At 36.3% G+C, this 22,972-nt stretch overlaps 2 pseudogenes; one reads left to right on the top strand and one right to left on the bottom strand.

Moving 5' to 3' along the window:
* On the bottom strand, positions 1-10,552 carry LOC127799792 (cytochrome P450 89A2-like; annotated as a pseudogene).
* An 8,729-nt stretch (positions 10,553-19,281) lies between these two features.
* LOC127799794 (cytochrome P450 89A2-like) lies at positions 19,282-20,985 on the top strand (annotated as a pseudogene).
* The last annotated feature ends 1,987 nt before the right edge of the window (positions 20,986-22,972 follow it).

Genomic DNA, 22,972 nt, shown 5'->3' on the forward strand with positions numbered 1-22,972 from the left:
TTAAGAATAAGTGGCGATTATCGATGTTGCTTTGGGACAGACATGTGCTTGCAGTGGGTTCTTCATAACCACGACGAATTCTTCCTTCTCTGATAGATCAACTTCGTCGTCGTCCATGGCCTTCCATTCCAAGTACCAGACCAAGTTGGCCACGAACAACTTCAGGTGAAGCAAAGCTAACTCGGATCCCGGACAGATCCTCCTTCCCACCCCAAATTAATGGCATCATCTTTATCTCTTTGCTTCCTGTTATGTCCACCATTCCATTCATCCCATGCCTTTTCCCATCAAGGAACCTCTCCGGCTTGAACTTCATGGGTTTCTCCCAAACCTTGGGGGCCCAACCCATCTCCGCTGCCATGAAGTTCACTGTCGAGCTTTTTGGCACCATGTATCCCTCCAGCTCCGTATCCTCCGTCACCGTGTGCAGAAGGACGAAGTGGAACGGTGGATGTCACCTGAGTCCCTTCAACACCACTGCTATCTTCTGTAGATCCTCATCTCTTGTGGCGGTGTTGAGTTTCCTAGTTTTCGATTATTGAGGCTATGGCGGTGGCAGTGGCCCCACAATTGACGTGATCTCCTCGTATAGCTTGGCTTGGATGCTGGGGTATTTGACCAAGTTAGCCATCACCCATTGCAGATGTAATACCCCATGTTTGTATGAGGTTGTCATGTAATTTTGATAAGTTTGGAATACCGAAAGATCAGTTTAATGATAAATTAAGTCGCCGAAATCGACTGCAGGGAGTGCCCTGAAGTCGAGATGCAAAAGGAAAATGATACGACATTGATGAGCATCCTGAGATAGGATTTATGGTATCCAAAGAAATTGGATCGGGAACGATTTTCGGTACCGCTAAAATGCAACTATCATTTAGGCTGCAAAATCGAATCTTTGTAGGAGGCCCTCGAAAAATTAATGGAACCCTAGGGGGGCTCCGATTTTGCGTAAGGATCAACCCTTCACTGATTTCGGGATGAAACGATGGTCCAGTGAGGACGTAAAGACGAAATCGTCTATATCGAGTAAAATTTAAGTTATTAATTTTGAATTTTCGGTATTGTAATGTCAATTAATTTGATGTTTGAGGATGTAAATGCAATTAAAAAATTGTCTAAGTGAAATAGAGATGAATTTTAAAATTTAAATATGTAATTTCTTTATTTTTATAGTATAATATATGATATATATGTATTGTGTGAAGCAGTGGGCTGCAAATTTGTGCAATTGGTAGCACGGAAACAAATCGTTGGCTGCAAGATTTGGAAGAAAATCTGTAAGAGATGGGGTAGGTAAGGCAGCGGGATTTTAGGAGATTTAGCATTAATGTGATATGTATGTGTGCGTGGAGGCCATCCCTCTGCAAAATCTTCATGGCCATGCCTTTGTAAATCTTTCAAGTGGATGCACAGGGAGATGGCTTGGGTGCAATAGGAGATAACCAAGTACGCAGTGCATTGCCTATAAATAAGAGGTAGAGATTGAGGGATTGGGAGGGAGGAAGAAGTGAAGATGGAAGGAGCGGCGGCAGCCATAGCCGCAGGTGTCCAAGCGGCTGGGCAGCAAAGCAGGGGCGGCACAACGACGGAGCAGGGTAGCAGCTGGCGCGAGCGAAGCAACGAGCAGGGAGGCCAGATCCACGCAGGGGTGGCCGGAGGTGACGCACGGCGCCGTTGGCAGGCCATGGTGGTTAACTGGAGGGCCAGGTAGGCCGTGCGCAGGTGCTGGTGTGTTGCAGTGGAGGAGGAGAAGAAGAAGAAGAAGAAGAAGAAGAAGAAGAAGAAGAAGGAAAAGGAAGAGGAGAAGAAGAAGAAGAAGAAGAAGAAGAAAAAGGAAAGAAGAAAAAAAAAAGGAAAAGAAGAATGGCAGTTGCAGGCGTGGAAGAAGAAGCATGGAGAAAAAGATGAATAGGAGAAAAGAAAAAAAAATAAAGAAAAGAAAAAGGAAGAAAAGAAAAGAAATAGAAGAAAAATAAAAAAATGAAGAAAATTATCGAAAAAATTCCAAAAAATAGGAAGTGGATATTTATTAATATTCTGGAGATTTTGGGTGAGAAATCGGTTCGAGCACGCGTTTTGAGATCAGGGCACACATACCTAGAAAGCCAGAAAGGCCAAGTTAAGGTAAGTAAAATTTTTTAGAAAATTTCAAAAATTTGACAATATTATTTTATGAATTTTCATAGTGAACTATTTGAGAAAATATTTAAGAAATATTTAATTTGGATTTATTGAGGAAAAATAGGAAGAAATAGAGAGAAAAATAAAGAAAATGCAAGAAATTATGGAAAAATAGGTTTTTAATGCTTATTTAAATAAATGTGGTGATTAGGATGCTTTAAGGCTTAAGGTTGAAGTGACTTATGCGAATTTTGAGAGTAGCATGCAAATCGAGGCGATGCACGAATATCAAGATAGCTCGATAGGCTTGAAAATGTAAGTGGTACTTCCCAACTGGATTTAGTTTTATGAAAAATGGTTGGTTGTAGGTGATATATATTTCAAACCCCGATCCTTGGGAATGCTTTCATCATATTGACATGCTCTGATATGTATCCATCACGTAGACTACATACATGACATGCTATGAAATGCATATGTACACATTGATATCATTGATCACGCGTATTGTGGCCATAAGAAGTATGAACTAGCACCGCTACTTTACCAAAGGTGCACCCATATACCCTGGCTTCGAAAGAGGTGGCCGTAAAAATAATGAGTAGCATGAAGGGTGCAGTTGACCCTTACGATGAGTAAGACATTGCATTCATACACAAAATATAATTTCTGTACCCTTATTTAGATGATTCATCATCTAACTTGGGCTTTGTCCCTGGAATAGTCAAACGTTCCAGATGGAGATTGTAGCAGATACGAGGATGAATGAGGCATGAAATGACACTTAGTAAGGTGCACGATGAATGAAATATATGTTATGTAGCCTATGTATTTAAGTTCTGCTACTTCAAATTCTGAACGTTTTGAAAGAATGAGGATGTATAACCTTATTTAAGGTTAATGTTAGTTGAGAACTTATGTTTTGTATTAAGTTATGTTGAGGATCTAAATTTTGATTAATGTTAAGGTATTAGGTTCAATCATTGCTTCCGCATTTGATGTGTATAATGATTCTCTTTTGAGAAAAATGAATGGGAATTCTGTGACAGATTCGAGGAATGATGTGGTTTAGAATTAGTTTGAACGAAAAAAATTTATTATCCCAGAATTGTCCCAAGTTATAATGTGCCATGGAAAGTGGGGCGTTATAATTGGTATCAAAGCTTAAGTTTAATGGAAAACTTAAGTGACTTGGATATAGTTGATATCAGAGTTAAACCCTATTTGGAAATTAGAGAATAACAATTTGGAGATTTAAGGAAATCTAATATTGACAGAACCAGTTAGTAGGAACCCCAAGTGGAAGCTTAGGGGAAAGAAATTAATGATTCGTAAGACGAAATCCCTATTTAGGAGATTCGGGGATTGTCGGTTGAAGGCCAAGAGGTTACTAGACTTAAGTGTTGTGCAGTGGAAATGCATGTCTAGGAAAGTTCTGGCTAAGGAAAGACCTGGTATTTAAGTGTGTTCATTTGCGACCCACCTTTCTTTCCTGGGAACTTACCTAGTGTACTATTCACGAACATACACTATTTCAGTATCCAGTTACTATTCTTAATGAATAGTAAAAGCCTGATGGGGGCTAGCACAAGCGGAATGATCTAGCTATTGAAGTTAAGATCCGATGATATGATTCGAGTGTAAGGTTGACTTAGTAACCATGATTATGGATCTGAGAGATTCAAAGACTGTTAATTTGAGGTCATTAGTTGAAATCCTTATGATGAGTGATAGGATAACTGGTAGTTATCGAGAACGATTGAGCCCATGGATGATTAGTTTGATGTGGCATAGCCTATCTGTTGAGTTAGGGTTAAATGATAAGTATTTTCGAGAATCATTTAGTGTCTCAAAAATGAGATGTAAAGATTAGGGATTCAACGAATTGGGTTGAGCGAGAGATTGAAAGTGGTTAAGTGATGGCGTGTGAGTTATGCTAATTGATAAGGCGATAGTGGTGTCTTCAATATCACTCGCAGAAATGGGATAAGGAACCCTAATAGTGTGTGGGGTCCAAGTCCCAATGGTCTAGGGTGCAAGGTGTGGCCCTAGCTTATTGAAAGAGGCTGGAAGCCTAGGGAATCAACCCAAAATGAGATGGATTGAATATTGACTGCGTGTCCTATTTAAAGAATTGCATTTGGGTTCGTGGTCATCTTGAGAGTTGGTAACACGACAAGTGCCGTAAGGCTCGAGGGGTAGAATACCTCGGTATCTAGTATGGAAATGAGATCATGAATGGTCGTGTGCTGATAGTCAGCTGGATCTAAAGAGTGAAATGCGAGAGTCAGTGGATTCTCGGTAAACGAGATTTCGGGTAGTAGAGCATGGCCAGTTCAAGGCCTTGACCATGAGTTATGAGATGGCAATCTTAGTTCGAGGAAAGAGATCGGGTACCTAAAAAGGCAAGAGTTGCTGGTAGGTCATATCTACCCTAAGGGAGAATGATGAGAGACCTAGTCAATAGAGGTTCTGACTACGATTCAATGTGCCAAGTGGGCTTGAGGATTCAAAAGTTTGTGAGAAGGGGTGAGTGGGTTGTGTCTTGTGCAACCGCATGGGGACCTGAATCGTTATTTGAGGTTTAAAGTATCATTCGGTAAAGAGTCCTTGGAAGTTTGAGGTTCGGATGTTTTAGGAAGGATGGGAACCAGGTAAAGTGATATGAATAAAGATCTTCAAAGATGAATTGATTTGGGATTTTCGAGGAATTTCCCTAAGGATTGAGAATGTAAGGATTCGTGATAAGACTTTAAAGTTTTCCAAGAAAAGATTTGGAAGGTCCTTGGGTAATCTCGTTAAGGAAATAGAGATTTATTTTCTTAAGCTGTGAAAGTCATGATTTAGTAAGAATCGGAGTACCATGGGAGACGTAAGTACCTACTCACTCCAGTTAGCAGGATAGTTATGGATTCATGTCTTTAGGAATCTTTGGCGTGTTTGAGAGAGACAGGTAATTACAGATGTGCCAGAATGTTAGTAATAGATCGAAATCTATTGGAGATCTAAGATTTTCGATTTTGAAGAATAAAGGTCCTGTTAGGCTAGATGATTAGTCTAAGATAGCCCTGGTAGAAAAATCGAGGATGTGTAGCTGGGCGATGATTAAAATGATGTCAGTGAGTAATAATAATAATAATAATAAATGAGCCTGTGGATATGTGGTCCAAGCGCATGCGGTCAATAAAAAGTAGTAAGCAAGAGAAATGCTAGGACTTATTCCCGAAAAATTTATTAGGATTATTTCTTAAATGATGAGTCTGAAGTTACCAATGATGGCTTGAGATTATTAGATGCTAAGCTATGTGTGGACTAAGGGCTAGAATAGTACAAATAAAGTTGATAACACTATTGTCAAGACGATTAAACATTAGAATCAGGGAGCAAGTCTAAAGGTTGTGAGTTGGCAAGTGAACTTGTGCTACAGTTGACTGGAAGTCAAAAGATCCGATGGCCAGATGCGAGGAAAGTAATCATATGATTTGTTTATGGTAAAGTATGATTATAGTCAATTGGCATGAGATGGCGCCTTAAGGATCGAGCATGATTAAAGTTAGTTAACATGAAACATTATTACTCGAGGATTAATTCAAACAAATTTGAGGATCAAATGATTAATCTGATGATATAAAATGTTATTTGAGGATCACTTCAAAAAGTGCAAGGAGTTATTTAAGTTATGGGTATATGGATGAATGGGTATTATTTTGGCGACCAAGTAACAAAGGAGCAAGCAATGCAAGGATCTTAGTATTGCTAGACTTGGGAGACAACGTTAAATTTCGGTCGATAATAAATGTTAAGTTACGGAAGGAAGTTTTGGAGACAAATAGAATCTATTAATAAAGATTTCTTAAGAAAATAGTTACATGACATGATTAGAAGATGATTGTGGTCAATTGGCAGAAACTTGAGATTATATCGAGAGATGAATACCTACAAGAATGGAGAAACAATAGAAATCTCGAATAGATTTGCACAAGTAATGATTAAGCAATGACTAAGTTTGGGATAACCTAAGGTAAGGCATAACTAGTTTCGAGGATATGTGATGACATATATTTGTGATGTTTTCGGATCCAAGGGTACATGAAATAGTTTGATGACATAAAAATATTTCTTTGAGGATCAATTTGATAAAATTCAAGACATATCGAGATCAGGGACTCTTGTGTTAAAGTTGGAAGATTATCAAATCATGATTGATTAGTTCAAGATAAATGACGTCATAGGAAATCAGAATTAGAGAAATGTTGTGATTAAGGATATTGATTGGACAACTTAGTGAAAAGCAAATTGAAAATTAATAATGTGGATATGAGAGTTACGAGCTCATTTCGACGATATTTGTACCGACGTGGATAAGAGCTCGAGCTGAGACTCATGGCCCAAGGACAGGGATATGTGGTTGTGAGTTTTCAAAGAGAAATTTGAAAGGCATGCAAAGCTGACAAGTGTACTTGTCTAGGGATTAATGAGCATGGCTAGCCCAAGGGTTCTAATTTATATGTGTGATGGTATTCTTAAGTTTCGAATAAGATATACGTGCTAGAGGTCTGGTGATTAAGAGACGATTATAGATAGTATAGTTGTCCTAGAGATAAGATCATTGTAAAGAGCTTTAGCAGGATTATTTGAGATAAGGTAATTAGATAGGATTTTCCCTAATTATTCAATTAGTCGGATGTTAATTTTGATGATGAAATTTTGAGATCTGGAACATATGGCAAATTTCGAGGATGAAATTTTTGTAAGGAGGGGAGAATGTAATACCCCATGTTTGTATGAGGTTGCCACATAATTTCAATAAGTTTGGAATACCGAAAGATCAGTTTAATGATAAATTAAGTTACCGAATCGATTACAGGGAGTGCCCTGAAGTCGAGATGCCAAAGGAAAATAATACGGCATTGATGAGCATCCCGAGATAGGATTTATGATATCGAAAGAAATCAAATTGGGAACGATTTTCGATATCGCTAAAATGTAACTGTCATTTAGGCTGCAAAACCGAATCTTTGTAGAAGGCTCTCAAAAAATTAACGAAACCCTAGGGGGCCTCTGGTTTTGCGTAAGGATCAACCCTTCACCGGTATCGGGGTGAAACGATGGTCCGGTGAGGACGTAAAGACGAAATCGTCTATATCAAGTAAAATTTAAGTTATTAATTTTGAATTTTCAGTATCGTAATGTCAATTAATTTGATGTTTGAGGATCTAAATGCAATTAGAGAATTATCTAAGTAAAATAAAAATGAATTTTAAAATTTAGATATGTAATTTCTTTATTTTTATAGTATAATATATGATATATATATATGTATATATAAGCGCGTGAAGCAGTGGGCTGCAAATTTGTGCAATTGGTAGCACGGAAACAAATCGTTGGCTATAAGATTTGGAAGAAAATTTGTAAGAGATGGGGTAGGTAAGGCAGTAGGATTTTAGGAAATTTAGCGTTAATGTGATATGTATGCGTGCGTGGAGGCCATCCCTCTGCAAAATCTTCATGGCCATGCCTCTGTAAAACTTCCAAGTGGATGCATAGGGAGATGACTTGGGCGCAATAGGGGATGGCCAAGTAGGTAGTGCATTGCTTATAAATAAGAGGGAGAGATTGAGGGATTGGGAGGGAGGAAGAAGTGAAGATGGAAGGAGCGGCAGCAGCCATAGCCGCATGCATCCAAGCGGCTGGGCAGCAAAGCAGGGGCGGCGTGACAGCGGAGCAGGGCAACAGCTGGCGCGAGCGGAGCAATGAGCAGGGAGGTTAGACGCGCGCGGGGGTGGTTGGAGGTGACGCAAGGCGGATTTGGCAAGCCACGATGGCTGACTGGAGGGCCAGGCAGGGCGTGCGCAGGTGCTGGTGCGTTGCAGTGGAAGAGAAGAAGAAGAAGGAGGAGGAGGAGGAAGAAGAATAAGAAGAAGAAGGAAAGAAGAAAAAAAAAAAAAAAGGGGAAAAGAAGAATGGCAGTTGCAGGCGTGGAAGAAGAAGCATGGAGAAGAAGATGAATAGGAGAAAAGAAAAAAAAAAAAAAGAAAAGCAAAAGGAAGAAAAGAAATAGAAGAAAAATAAAAAAAATGTAGAAAATTATCAAAAAAAATCCCGAGAAATAGGAAGTGGATATTTATTAATATTCTGGAGATTTTTTGCGAGAAATCAGTTTGAGCACGCGTTTTGAGATCAGGGCACGCATACCGAGAAAGCCAGAGAGGCCAAGTTAAGGTAAGTAAAATTTTCTAGAAAATTTCAAAAATTCGGCAATATTATTTTATGAAATTTCATAGTGAACTATTTGAGAAAATATTTAAGAAATATTTAATTTAGATTTATTGAGGAAAAATGGAAGAAATAGAGAGAAAATTAAAAAGAAATGCAAGAAATTATGAAAAAATAGGTTTTAATTCTTATTTAAATAAATGTGGTGACTAAGATGCTTTGAGGGTTAAATTTGAAATGACTTGTGCGAATTTTGAGATTGACAAGCAAATCGAGGCAATGCACGAATTTCAAGGCAAGGCACGAATATCGAAATAACCCGATAAGCTTGAAAAGATAAGTGATACTTCTCAACTAGATTTAGTTTTATGAAAAATGGTTGGTTATAGGTGATTTATATTTCAAACCCCGATCCTCGAGAATGCTTTCATCATATTGACATGCTCTGATATGTATCCATCACGTAGACTACATACATGACATGTTATGAAATGCATATGTACATGTTGATATCATTGATCACTCGCATTGTGACCGTAAGGAATACGAATTGGCACCGCTACTTTACCAAGGGTGCACCCATACACCCCGGCTTCGAAAGAGGTAGCCGCAAAAAATGGTGAGTAGCATGAAGGGTGCAGTTGACCCTCATGATGAGTAAGACATTGCATTCATGCACGAAATATATTTTATGTACCCTTACTTAGATGATTTATCATCTAACTTGGGCTTTGCCTCTGAAATATTCAAACGTTCTAAATAGAGATTGTAGCAGATACGAGGATAAATGAGGCATGAAATGACACTTAGCAAGGTGCATGATGAATGAAATGTATGTTATGTAGCCTATGTATTTAAGTTCTGCTACTTCGAATGCTGAACGTTTTGAAAGAATGAGGATGTATAACCTTATTTAAGGTTAATGTTAGTTGAGAATTTTTGTTTTGTATTAAGTTATGTTGAGGATCTAAATTTCGATTAATGTTAAGGTATCAGGTTCGATCCTTATTTCTGTATTTGATATGTATAATCATTTTCTTTCGAGAAAAATAAATGGGAATTCTAGGACAGATTCAAGGAATGATGTGGTTCAAAATTAGTTTGAACGAAAAAAATTTATTATCCCAAAATTGTCCCAAGTTATAATGCGCGGGGGAAAGCGGGGCGTTACAACAGAGCTATCTAGGTGCTGTCGATGCCCCCATTGAGAAACTCGAAACAGAGACTTACTATCTCGTCGTCGTCGAGCTTCCTCTTATTGTTCGACAACTCCAGATCCACTGTAACGCCCCGATTTCTGAGCGCGTTAAAACTCAGGACAATTCTGGGATAATAAATTTGTTTTCCTAAAAACTATTACTAAACCGTATCATTTCTCATATCCATCCCAAAATTTTCATGCATCTATCTTGCAAGAGAATCATCATAAACATCAAATGTATAAGCTATAATTGAATATAACATCTTAATATTAATCATAAATAAGTTCTTACATCATCATTAATGATAGGGTTATACATTATCATTTCTCAAAACATTCAGAATTCAAAATAGCAGAACTTAAATACATTGGTTGCATAACATATATTCAATTCATCATTCAACATGATAAAATCATTTGTTAAAAATATGGTTTTGGGTAGAACTATTTACAAACCAAACATTTTCATAAAATTAAATCCAGTTGGGAAGTATCACTTACCTTACAAAAAGATAATTTTACCCTTAACATAATTTTGTCTCAAATTTGCGTCAAACTTCATATTGTACTCAATTATGAACCTTGACGTACCCTGGGCATCATAATTACTTATAAAAATCATATTTCTAATTTTCTCTAGTTTCCTAATTTTTCTCATTTCTTCATATTATTTTCTCAAGATTATGAAATAAATACTTCCTCATAAAATTTTCTCAATTTCTCTTCACAATAATTCCTAAAACAATATTCCTAAGGCCTAGAAATTTCCTCATAATTTTTAGAATCCATGTTGTATTTATTTCTCATTTTCTCTTTGATTTTCAAGCATCTATTGCTTTAAAAATTCATAATAAATACCAATCATACATTTCTCTTCCAATTTCATCATCAACAATTCTAAAATATCATTCTCCTATTTCTGAAAGTTTTGAAGAAATTTTTGAAGATAACTCACCTTCCTATGGAGCGATTCGATATTCTTCTATACTGCGACGAAGCCTCAGTTTGCATATCTAACGACGTCTTCTGCCACAAATTTTTAAACGAACTACTAAACTCAGCCTATAGGATTTTTCTAGAAATTTTTGGTATTTTTCTCTATATTTTGTTTTTCCTATTTTCTTTCTTTCTGTTTTTTAAATCCTTCTTTCACTCTCAAATCTTTTTTCTTACAACCTGTCTCTTTCTAATTTAAGTTCTCAAACCTTTCAAATTTCCTCTATTTATAGAAGGTTGAATTAAACTTAGAATAATTGTAGTGACCCACTATCTTTAATTATTTTGTCACATTTCTTAATTATTTTTCACTAAATCTTTCCCATAATCTTTCATTATTTATCCACACCCTATTTTGTCTCTCACATTTCTCTATTATTTCACCTATTATCTTTGATTATTTGTCCACATCCTACTTTGTCTCCCACATTTCTCAATTATTTTAACTCTTATCTTTAATTATTTTGTCACATTTTTTAATTATTTTCCACTAAATCTCTCTCATAATCTTTAATTATTTGTCAACACCCTACTTTATCTCACACATTTCTCAATTATTTCATCTATTATCTTTGATTATTTGTCAACACCTTACTTTATCTCCCACATTTCTCAATTATTTCACCCATTATCTTTAATTATTTTGTCACATTTCTTAATTATTTTTCACTAAATCTTACCCATAATCTTTAATTATTTGTCCACACCCTACTTTATCTTCCAAATTTCTCAATTATTTCACCTACTATCTTTAATTATTTTGTCACCTTAATTATTTTCTACTAAATCTTCTTTTGAATAGATTATTCTTTTATTTAGTTCATTAATTTTAAGCCCACTTTCTTAGTCTACTAATTCTAAGCCCATTTACTTAGTCTTTCATTTTTTTCTAACTTAGCCCACGAACTCTAAATCCATTTACTTAGCCTTTATTTTTTTAACTTAGCTCACTAACTCCAAGCCCATTAGTTTTCTCAATTATAATATTTAATGGATGTCAAAAAATATTTTAAATAAAAAAAATTATTATTATTATTCTCAAAATACTAGGATATTACAGCCACCAAGGTGTCCACGTATGCCATTGCGCCTTCTTCTTCTTTATTTTCTCGTGTTTTCTTCTTTTGTTCGTCATCTCTATCGACCTTGATTATTTTTTTCCTTGCGTCGACGTTGTTGGACGACTTTGAGTCGGGCTTTTATTAGAGGAATCAAAACCCTGTATTAATTTCAACGAATCCAAATCAGCTCGTTCCAGCGGCGACGAAACAAAATCTTCCCTAAACTGGGCCAAAAATTGAGTATGCTAAAACAGTTTAAACTCAACAGCAGGTGGCGCTAAACGTCCTCAATTTCGTTAATTTGATTCTCATCAAACTTGTCTCCAAAGCATATCAGCACTAGGAGATAAAACATGGCATGCTGAAAATGGTTCACCACCTTAATGGTTGCTCCGTTAGAGTTGAGGAGGCGACAGATAAGGATGAAGAGAACCCACTTTCGAGCGCGAGAGTAGGATCTAACACGGGAGGGGTAGAGGATCTCGGAGGTGAGGTTGCAGCGAAGGAAGCGCCAGGTGGGACCATAGGCGGGGGAGTTGACGTTGTGCTGGTTGCTGGTGATGAAGCGGCTGGTGGGGAGAGCCTTAGGCCAATTGGAGAAGATGGCGTTGTTTTGGACTAGGGCCTGATGGGCGATGGAGTGGGCGTCAATGAAGATGGTTGGTCGAGACCCAATTCGAAGAATGAGGATGGGTTGTGCTGGTTAGGGAGGTGGCGGAGTGTTGGGTTTTTGGGTCCCTTCCTATGTGGAGAAGACCAAAAATTATTTGGCCATGATCAAGAATTAAGCCCAAGGCCCTTAGTGTTTCTAATCCTTTAGTATAAAAGGAGAAGGTGTGTATGGGTGGGTAACCGTGTGTTTTCAAAGAGAGAAAAAATGAGAGTTGGAGAAAAGATGTGTGGAGTGTGCAGGTTTGATCAAGTATTCGATTGGAGAATCATTCGTGGTTCGATCTTGCTGATTTTTGGTCAGCTTGTAGAAGACATCTGGTTCTTCATTCTGTATGGTTGGATTAACGTTTTGAGGTTTGAAGCTCAGTTATTGGTCTCCAAACAGAGGGTTTGCTATCTAGATTTTTCTGGGTTGAAGAGCAACATGCAATCTTTGATCATCTGCAAATTGGGGGGTCTTCCGTGGTCCATTAGACAGAGGACATCTGGAACTTCAATTTGGATGGTCGGATTGTTTATTTGAGATTTAAAACTCCAGTTTTGAATCTTGTAACAACAACCTATTTTTGGTGATATCTCTCCATTCTTTCTTTTGTGTTATGTTGTAAAGTTGTTCATGATAGATAGTCGATTTGAGGTTATGTACCTATTTTTGTTGTTGAACAATCACTTGTAGAACCTTGTTATTCATAGTAAAATTTTTGGAGTGGACCATTAAGTCCCGTGGTTTTTACTCTTTCACATTGGAAGGGGTTTTCTATGTTAAAAATTGTTTCTCTCGTGCGTTGAAGTTTTGTTCTTATTTGACTTAATTTTGTGCTTCATATATTGGGGTATTTGTTGTGCCATTGGGTACACTCCTCACGAGTTGAACAGGTAAATCTTTGGGTACTCATTCTCCCATCACGGAGGATGGGCCTGGAACAGAGAAAGCTGTCGATGACTGGAACAGCGGGTGGGCCTGGAGGAAGCTTCTTACTAGAAGGCAAAGAAGAAGAAGAAGCGAATAGGAGGATTAGGTTGAGGAAGTATTTGAACAAATTAAGCGGCCAGGCAAAGGGAGACGACGACAATGAACCACGTCTCCGCCATTTCTATTTCTCTCTGACTATATCACTCTAACATTATCTCTCAGTATTAATGTTATTTGTTTAAATAACAATATATGAGGATGGACAGAGAGAAAAGAAAGAGTGTTCAACACAACTGGTGCCACACCCCACTTTTACGCCAAAACATCCATCTTCTCCAAATGAAGAAGAAGAGAGGATAAGCCACACGCTTCTTCTTTCCCATGTATGTTTGTCATGATAAACCACATATATATATATAGTTGGAGCTAGAATTAGTCTACCCAGAGAGCTGAAACCGCCAGCCACTGCGCCAGTTACCCTAATAAACAAGAAGCAGGGCATATCCCAATTCCAAGCCTTCTAATCAATCCCTCCAAAATGCCAACAATCAAGAAGCATATATATTTCTCTTCATCTTATATATTCTTCTATAGAAATTAACTTAAAGGGCCCGCGCGAGAGATACCTCACGCTCCTAAAAGTCTTTTGTTTTACAAATCTCCCTAATACTAGAGATTGAAGTATTTGATGTTTATGATGATGCCTATATATTAACTAGTAATGTCACGTAGTTTATTTTGAATAATAAAACAAATTTGATATTTATTTACTATATGTATAGCACATGTAGGACATTAGTTGACATTAAAGACGGACAATTTTAATTTTATGGTCTGGTGGCCATGAAAACATACAAAAAATCATAGGATTATTGGTCTTAAGGTTAGCAAGATCGATGTAAATAAATAATTAATTAATTACATAAAAAAGATGACTAATAAATATGAATAGGTAGAATGCGGAAGCATAACCTCTCTGTGTATGGAGAGAGAGAGTTGTTTGGACAAAGTATTGTATCGCCAGTGCCACGAGGACAAAATATGGTTAAAATGTCCCTTTGGTTTCTCACTAGCTCCAAACAAGAAGACAGACACACTTCTCACGCACATGATATAGTGTTAAAATACTTAAAATTTTATATAGAATATCAGAGTTTGAATCAGTGTAACGACTTAAAAAGTAGAATTATTATTGAAAGACAATATTTAATTAAAAGATAACAGTAAGGTTGAAAGACAAATTTTGCATGAATTGCACCGAATGTCCAATTCTGAGTGTGTATAAACTGTGTCAATATCCAGATTTACGCGGGAAATGCATCAAGAGTCACCTACCCCAAAAAATTAGTTTGGTAAAACTTGAATACCTTAGGTAAATAAAAATAAATAAATAACAAGAAGACACACAATCGAAATAATAAAATCACATTGATAGAGAGAAGGATCACTTTTGGTGCCCAACTCAAATAATGATTTATATTAGTTGATGACAATGACTTTTGCATGGATGTAAAATGTCTCTTTTATTCATGGATATTGTATAAGTGATAAGGATATATATATATATATATCTTGCCATTGAAATGTTCTTACCACTATCAAGAATTATAATTTTTTTTCTTAATAAAAGATCAGGAAGGTGAGTGGACCAAGAATTATAATTTTTTTACTTAATAAAAGATCAGGAAGGTGAGTGGACCAACATATATATATATATATATATATAGTAATTTTAAGTGTAATCAATAGATTTTTTCCTCACTAAGAAATGTCTAGTTTAAACTATAACTAGGTGACGAACGACAAATTTGCTGTCCTAACTCCACTGTCAAATCTTGCAGCATCTACTATTCTTTTTAACACTATGAGTTTGAATCATCTTACGAGGTATGATGAATTTAAGATTCGAAACCCCAACTCATAAAACATGAGAGAGCTTGAGAACAACTAGGGCACCACCACAGTCGCGAACATCATGTACATGACATTTTGAGATTTTGAGTCGAAATATAAAAATAGACTCCTGAATCATAGTGTATATTTAAATTTTATTTTTTATAATAAAATATAAAAAAATTCATACTATATCAGAATAAAATCAAAATTTTTTTTAACTAATTAATTAAAAATACTCTCCTTGCGGTTTTAGAGGCAAAAATATCAATGAAATTTAATTTTTAAACTTAAGCAATAATAATATTTAACTTAATTTTTAAATTAGAATCCAACAAATCAATAAAAATTCACAAATAAAACATAACAGACAATTGGGCCCACCTAAATTGGCATAATCGTAAATTCACAAATGATAAAGGGATAAAATAGTAATTTTTTTTAAAATTTATGAGTCTTTTAAATTGACATAATTATGGGTCCTGAGAGAATAAACTTTTTGATTTGTCAATAGGTCGGGCCTCACGACGAAGAGCTATTGCACGTAAAAGGAGAACCACCAAACCATGCCTCTTTTTATTAGCCAAATTTAGCCATGGCGCATGCAGTTGGTTTGTTTTCACCTTATTCTTACAGCACTACGTACTGATCCATGGTCTTTGGATATGGAGCTAGCTAGCTAGCTAGCACAACATCTCATGTTATGCAATTATTATTTGAAGGTCTTCTGGCTAGCTCTCTCAGTACGATTAAAGGACTATATACGGTTCATAAATGGCGGCTTGCCTGAGTTACCGTTTACAGCTTCAATTCAATTGGGTGTTTTGTTTTGGCCGTTTCTATATATATATATATATGTATATGTACGTGTGGACGAATCTTTTATCTTTTCTGAAATATATATGGAGAGAGAGAGAGAGAGAGAGAGTCATAGCCGAAATGATATGATAATAATTTGGCATCATGTACTTTTACGTTTTTCTTTTTAAAAAATTAATACATTCCAAAACAATTTGGCTTCGTTTCATTTCCACTGTAACACTTTTGTATTGTGAGCCATAATCAAACTGACTTGGATCCTAAAAAATCAATTAAAGTTGGGTCTTGAATTAATTTATATTTGCATAACTAAATCTGATCAAGATATATAGTATTTGCATGTTGATGTGTCATGGTTAAAAGATCATTAGAAGACTAAAAAAGTTTAAAATAATCTTTTGAGACAAAAATGTGTAATTTTTCCCTAATCAGGAGATGAGGGGATCTCACACAACGCTTAAACTAAATAATTTTGATATTCGAAAATCTCTCTAAAAGTCATATGAAGAGGATAGACATTATGCATAAAGAATTTTAATTATAATAATATCTCAGAATATTAAGATAAATATTATTCATGAAAATTATAATCTAGTAAATTCTAAAATATTAAGATAAATATTATCCATAATAATCTTAATTCTAAGAGATTTAGGAAAACTCCATCCTCCTCTATAAATAAATAAAACCTCATTTTAGAAAATATGATACTAGTTTTAATATGGCCTTCAAATTTTCAATATCTGACTTAAAAATCAGAGTGTTTACACATAGACTTTTCTTTCCCCTTTTTGATTGCAATTAATTATGCACATACCAAACTCATTCTCACTCACCTTCAAGCCATTCCATGCAAGCATTGAGACACATCCCAAATTTTACTCAAATAACAAAACTTATTACTCGAATAACTAAGGTATGAATTTTAAATTTGAAATAATTGATAGATTGTTACTCGACTAAAGTATGACATTACTTGAGTAACGTAGCTCGCACAATTTGAAAATTTAAATTTTTTAGCTATTGGGTCGCATTCAATGCAGTCTAAAATGATATTTAATGCTCTCTGATCAAATATGTAATATATTTCTATGTAATATGCCTTTGATTTCTTTGAGATTACATGCACTAACATGATTTCTCATTTACAAAGAACAAGCTCTTCATACTCATTGATTTCTAGAGTGTTATTCTCTTTGTGTTGAGCTTAATTTATGAGGACCCCTAGTATTAGGAGTATTTTTCTCTCAATTTGTATTTCATTCTATCTTGTAAAAAGGTTATTCCTTGAGACTTTTAAAAAGCATTGTAAGGTTATAGCTTAAAAGTTAAGGGGTTTGTATAGAGGATAGTGTTTACTTGTACAAAAAACAGTCCATACTGAAGTTAAAAAATCCTTGATGGGAAGTGAAGGTAGTGGATATATAGACAATTAGCTGAATCACTATAAACACATATGCATAATCTTCTTAATTTCTTCCTTGAATTTATATTTGTGTGCATTAATTTATTACATTGTATTTTTAAAGAAGATAAGATCTGGGGAGCCAAATTCACCCCCCCCCCTTAACATAACTACTTTGACAACCCTATCTAAATGAATGATAGTGAGATAAATGTGATTAGATTTTTGAAACTACATCCAAATTAGTTGTAGAAAAGAATACAGATATATACCTTTATGTGTAAATTGGTAGGCATGCCAAATGGTGTGCTCATAACAATTTTGTTTTAATACAATAATTATTGGAATAATAATCATATTTGGTTCTATTAAACAGTTCTTATTAAACCAACGTGGAAGAGGGGGTGAGGTAAACAATGGAATGGCACGTAATCAAATAAAACCTAAGAAAAAGGAAGTAGCGTAAAGTTTAATAATTTTTATTTGGACTAATAACTTGATTTATCTTCAATTTTAGGTTATTTTTTAATTGTATCCTATTTTAAAAATTATTTAAATTTAATTTTCATATTTTAAGATTAATGTCAATTTTATTCTCGATCAATCTGACAACTAACGTGACAGCTGAGATTGTGTGTTGATGTGTCCAATAATTAACACATCAACAAAATAGTGTCATTTTGCCCTACTTTTATTACAAATCATAAGATAAAATGAGGCTCAAATTAAAATAATTTTTAAAATAAGATAAAATTAAAAAAAAAAAAAACTAAAATTGAGAATACATCAACACGCCACCTCAATTGGGCAAAATTGGGATATAAAGAACATCTTTAAGAACGATGACGCCACCTCACTTGTACTTAATAAGAACATTTTTAAGTACTTTTTTTCATCCTTACACCCTACAATTGGGATATAAAGAAAATAAAGTTATATAAAGGTATCATAGAATGGCATCATGTACTCTCATTTTTGTCTCCGGATATCTCCTGAGTTTTAAAAATTATCTAATCAATTCTTTTTTTTTTTTTTAAATTAATTAGCTACGACATCTCTTAAACTAAGTGTCACACCCTTCAACTTTAGCCTTTTTTTTTTCTCTTTGTGGTTATAAAAAAAAAAAAACTTTAGCTTTTTGAAGAGGCTTTATGATTAATTTTAAAGTTTATAAGATATAAGAGATAAAAAAATGAAAATTTATGAAGTAAACGAGTGAATTAACCTTAAATTAAATTAATAATGTGGAAGTCATTCCGTAACCTAATTTGGCTGATTTCTGATGAAAAACTAGTAACACATAATTCTTTATTTTAAAAATTAAATTTAATCATTAGATATCTCTAATTTTAGATTTTGAAATTAAACAATCCAACTAATTTATAAGAATTATTTTTTAATTTTAAATTTTTTTTACAAGAATTTTTTTTAAATATTATTTCTTTATTTATCTGAGGTGTCCAAGTTTCGCTCGACTAATCTTCAAGGAGGGGTGACCTTTCTCCGTGATTTATCCTTTGAATAAATTCAAATTCGAATATAGTTTATATATATTTAAAGTTGGATATTCAATACACTCCATGTGAAATTTAAACCTTTCAATAAGTTGTCGCATTGATTCAAATTCTAATACTTCATGTGAAAATTCAAATGTTTTACCACTTTACAATGTTAAATAATATCTTTTATCCTGATTGAAAAATTAGTAACACATAATTCTTTATTTTAAGAATGAAATTTAATCATTAGAGATCTCTAATTTTAGATTTTGAAATTAACACAATCCAACTAATTTATAAGAATTTTGTTTTTAATTTTAATTTTTTTTTTTTGGCGAGGATTTCTTTTTAAATAATATCCTTTATCCTGATTGTTACGTATGCGTTTTGTCTTCTATCTTCGGCTTTGGCTATAAAGTAGCCTCAATTATCTAACTATCGACATCGAAACTGATTGATAGGGAGACAGCAGAGAAACGGGAATGGCGGAGCCGTGGTTAATCGTCGTCGTCTCCCTCTGCATAGCTCTCTTGCTCAAATCCTTCCTCAACCTAACCCTATTAGCCTCTTCCTCTTCTTCTTCTTCTTCTTCTTCTAGTAAGAAGCTTCCTCCTGGCCCACCTTCTGTTCCGGTCATTGGCAGCTTCCTACTGCTCCGCAAATCATTATCGGAGCTCGAGCGCGTCCTCCGCCGCCTCCGTGACTAGTACGGCCCAATCCTCACTCTCCGTATCGGGTCCCGTCCAGCCATTTTCATCGGTGCCCATTACACAGCCCACCGCGCCCTCGTCCAGAACGGCGCCATCTTCTCCGACCGACCCAAGGTCCTCCTCCCCACCACCCGTCTTATCAGAAGCAATCAGCACAACATCAGTTCCGCGGCCTACGGCCCCACCTGGCGCCTCCTCCGCCGCAATCTCACCTCCGAGATCCTCCACCCGTCTCGCGTCAGATTCTACTCCCGCGCCCGGAAATGGGTGCTCTCCATCCTCATCCACCGCCTCCTCGACTCCGGCGGCGCAGCCGTCAAGGTGGTGGACCATTTCCGGTACGCCATGCTCTGTCTTCTAGTGCTGATGTGCTTTGGGGACAAGCTGAACGAGAAGCAAATCAACGAAATCGAGGCCGTTCAACGCGACTTGCTGTTGAGTTTCAACCGTTTCAACATTCTCAATTTCTGGCCCAGGTTAGGGAAGATCGTGTTCCGCCGCCGCTGGAACGAGCTGATTCGGATTCGCCAGAATCAGGACAGGGTTTTGATTCCTCTCATTAAAGCCCGACTCCAAGTCGTCCAACAACTACGACGGAAGAAGAAGATGCTCAAGGCCGACGAAGATCGTGATGAACAGGAGAAGAAAACGCAAGAAGATAAAGAAGAAGAGGGCGTGGTGGCATATGTGGACACGTTGGTGGACCTGGAGCTGCCGGACGAGAAGAAGAAGCTTAACGACGACGGTATGGTGAGCCTCTGCTCTGAGTTTCTCAACGCGGGCACCGACACCACCTCAACGGCCCTGCAGTGGATCATGGCCAACCTTGTCAAATACCCCCACGTCCAAGCCAAGCTGTACGAGGAGATTACGGCTAGTGTGGGGCCGCCGCCGCAACTGAAAACCAAGGAACTCGATGCCTCCATAAGAGAGGATGATCTCCAGAGGATGCCGTACCTGAAAGCTGTGGTTTTGGAGGGGCTGAGGAGGCACCCTCCGAGCCACTTCGTGCTGCCGCACGCGGTGACCGAGGACGTGGAGTTGGAGGGGTACATGGTGCCGAAAAGCTCGACGGTGAACTTCATGGTGGCAGAGATGGGTTGGGACCCCAAGGTTTGGGAGGAACCCATGGAATTCAAGCCGGAGAGGTTCCTTGATGGGAATGGGCATGGAATGAATGAAGGAGTGGACATAACAGGAAGCAGAGAGATAAAGATGATGCCATTTGGGGCGGGGAGGAGGATCTGTCCGGGATTCGGGTTGGCTCTGCTTCACCTGGAGTTGTTCGTGGCCAACTTGGTCTGGTACTTGGAATGGAAGGCCGTGGACGGCGACGAAGTTGATCTATCGGAGAAACAAGAATTCACCGTCGTCATGAAGAACCCACTGCGAGTGCACGTGTCTCCTAGAGTAGCCACCGCTATTTGTTCTATTACAGCAAATAATGGCCACGAAATCGATTCATTCTGCCCGTAGAAGACAGACATGATGATGCTGCAAGTAGTTTCTATTATCCAGCAATTTGAAAGTAGTTTCCTAAAGCACACGGTAGTTAACAAAATATCTGGGAATCATTCATGTTAATGAGGGTCGGCCCTAGAGGAAAATTGTATATGGAGCCCTAAAATTTAAGCATAATATAAAAATCAAAAAATTCCTGATCATGTAGAGTAGGGTAACTCAAGGTTCAGGAACACAAAGATTCCTGACCACTCACGGTTAGGAACACAAGGCTTCCGTGACAGTCCACTGTTGGGGAACCTAAGCTTCTCTTACTCCAAATTGGAGTTCCCATTGATAGGTGTGTTTATATATATATATATATATATAGGCGTGTTTGTGTGTTTATTACTTGTATATGTAATTGTTATATGCATTTGTTTTGACATGTTGTTATATAAATGTATATGTATATCTCTGTGTCTCTTTACAGATTATTTTTTTTTTTGGTAGTTGATTTGTTGCGGAGCTATTTAAAAAAAAAGTGAAAGTTTAAATACATTGAAAGTATTTATTTGGAGCTATTTAAAAGAAAGTGAGGGTGATTTGTTTAGCTGATTTTCATACAACAAAAAAATTAAATTCACACACTCAAAAAAATGTATTTAACATTTTACTATAAAAAAAAAAATTGTACCATTCAAATGTAATGTGTGATTCTAAAAAGAGAGGGACTATTTTTTTCATATAATTTTTTTTTGAATATCTAGAGTCCCTAATTAAAAGAAAAATTTCGAAGACTTGACATTTTAACATTTATATGTAATATGACAAGAGAATTTATGTTTTTTTTTTCGCACCTTTTTAAGGGAGAATAATTATTGATTATTGCTCATAAAATGACTTTGTTATCTGTTGAAATATTTTTTGGCATAAATTTATGTTTGGACTTTTCAAGTGATAAATGGTGAACTTTAGAATATTTATGATTATAACGGGTTTTGTAGCAACCCTTAAATAGCAAATTAATTTAATTATTGAGTTATTGTGTTAATCTAAATTAAAAAGAATATTACAATAATTTGTTGTTATAAATAATAATAGATTTTGTGATTTTAAGAAAATAAGAAATTAGGGTAATTAATTAATTATTTTAGAATATTTCTGGAATAAGAAAATAATTGAAATAAATTAAATTGTGGAATTTTTAGAAGTTTCGGGCGTTAGTGTAATTAATAAGGGGGGGGTGAGAGTGTAAATAATGGAAGTTGGAGGGGCTGGTGCGATTTCCGTAAAAGGGACCAAGGGTCCCTTTAAATTTAATGGGCCGCATTATTAGGTTGAGGGAGTTGGCTAGCGTGGGTGGCACGTGGGCATGTGGGCGTGGGCGAGGTCGCGGGTTCGATTCGCGGCAGGCGGGCGCGCGAGGACCGAATTTTTGGCTGATTTATTTCAGCCACTGGGCGTCCGAAACGACGTCGTTTCGGTGAGGCGGTGCCCTCCCAGTGGCTGGCCCGCGCGCTGCCACGTGGCCGCGTCTCCTCCGCTTGTTTTTTGGCCGATTTAAGCCTAATTTCGGGTGTTCTTTTTGCAATTAATCAGTGAGCAATTTCCAGAAAGGAGGCAGCGTGCGCGGGAGAAAAATTTGGAGATTTTGGTGAAAAAAATCAATATTTAATCAAGTTTAATTCAAGTTTTGATTAGCTAGGTATGTAGTCAAGCTAGTAATAAATATTCTGTACGGTCAAAATTTCGTTTAGAGTCCAAATTTGTTAATTTTGGCAAATAATTTGGATGTTGCAGTTTGTATAAATTTTACCGTGTTAGGTCAAATCGAGCCTAAGGATAACTTCGTAAAGGCAAGTTCTTTATACCCTCCTCATCAATTCTTTCGTTGTCAATTTATTTGACCTCCCTTCGTTTGTTTCGGCTGTTAATAAATTATGGAATTTTAAACGGTTTGTTTTAAAATTTAGTTTATTAAACTGGTCTCGAGAATTTTATTCGTTGGTTGCCTACGGGG

The sequence above is a fragment of the Diospyros lotus genome, chromosome 4 (genome assembly GCF_014633365.1).
Source record: "Diospyros lotus cultivar Yz01 chromosome 4, ASM1463336v1, whole genome shotgun sequence".
NCBI classification, from domain to species: Eukaryota; Viridiplantae; Streptophyta; class Magnoliopsida; order Ericales; family Ebenaceae; genus Diospyros; species Diospyros lotus.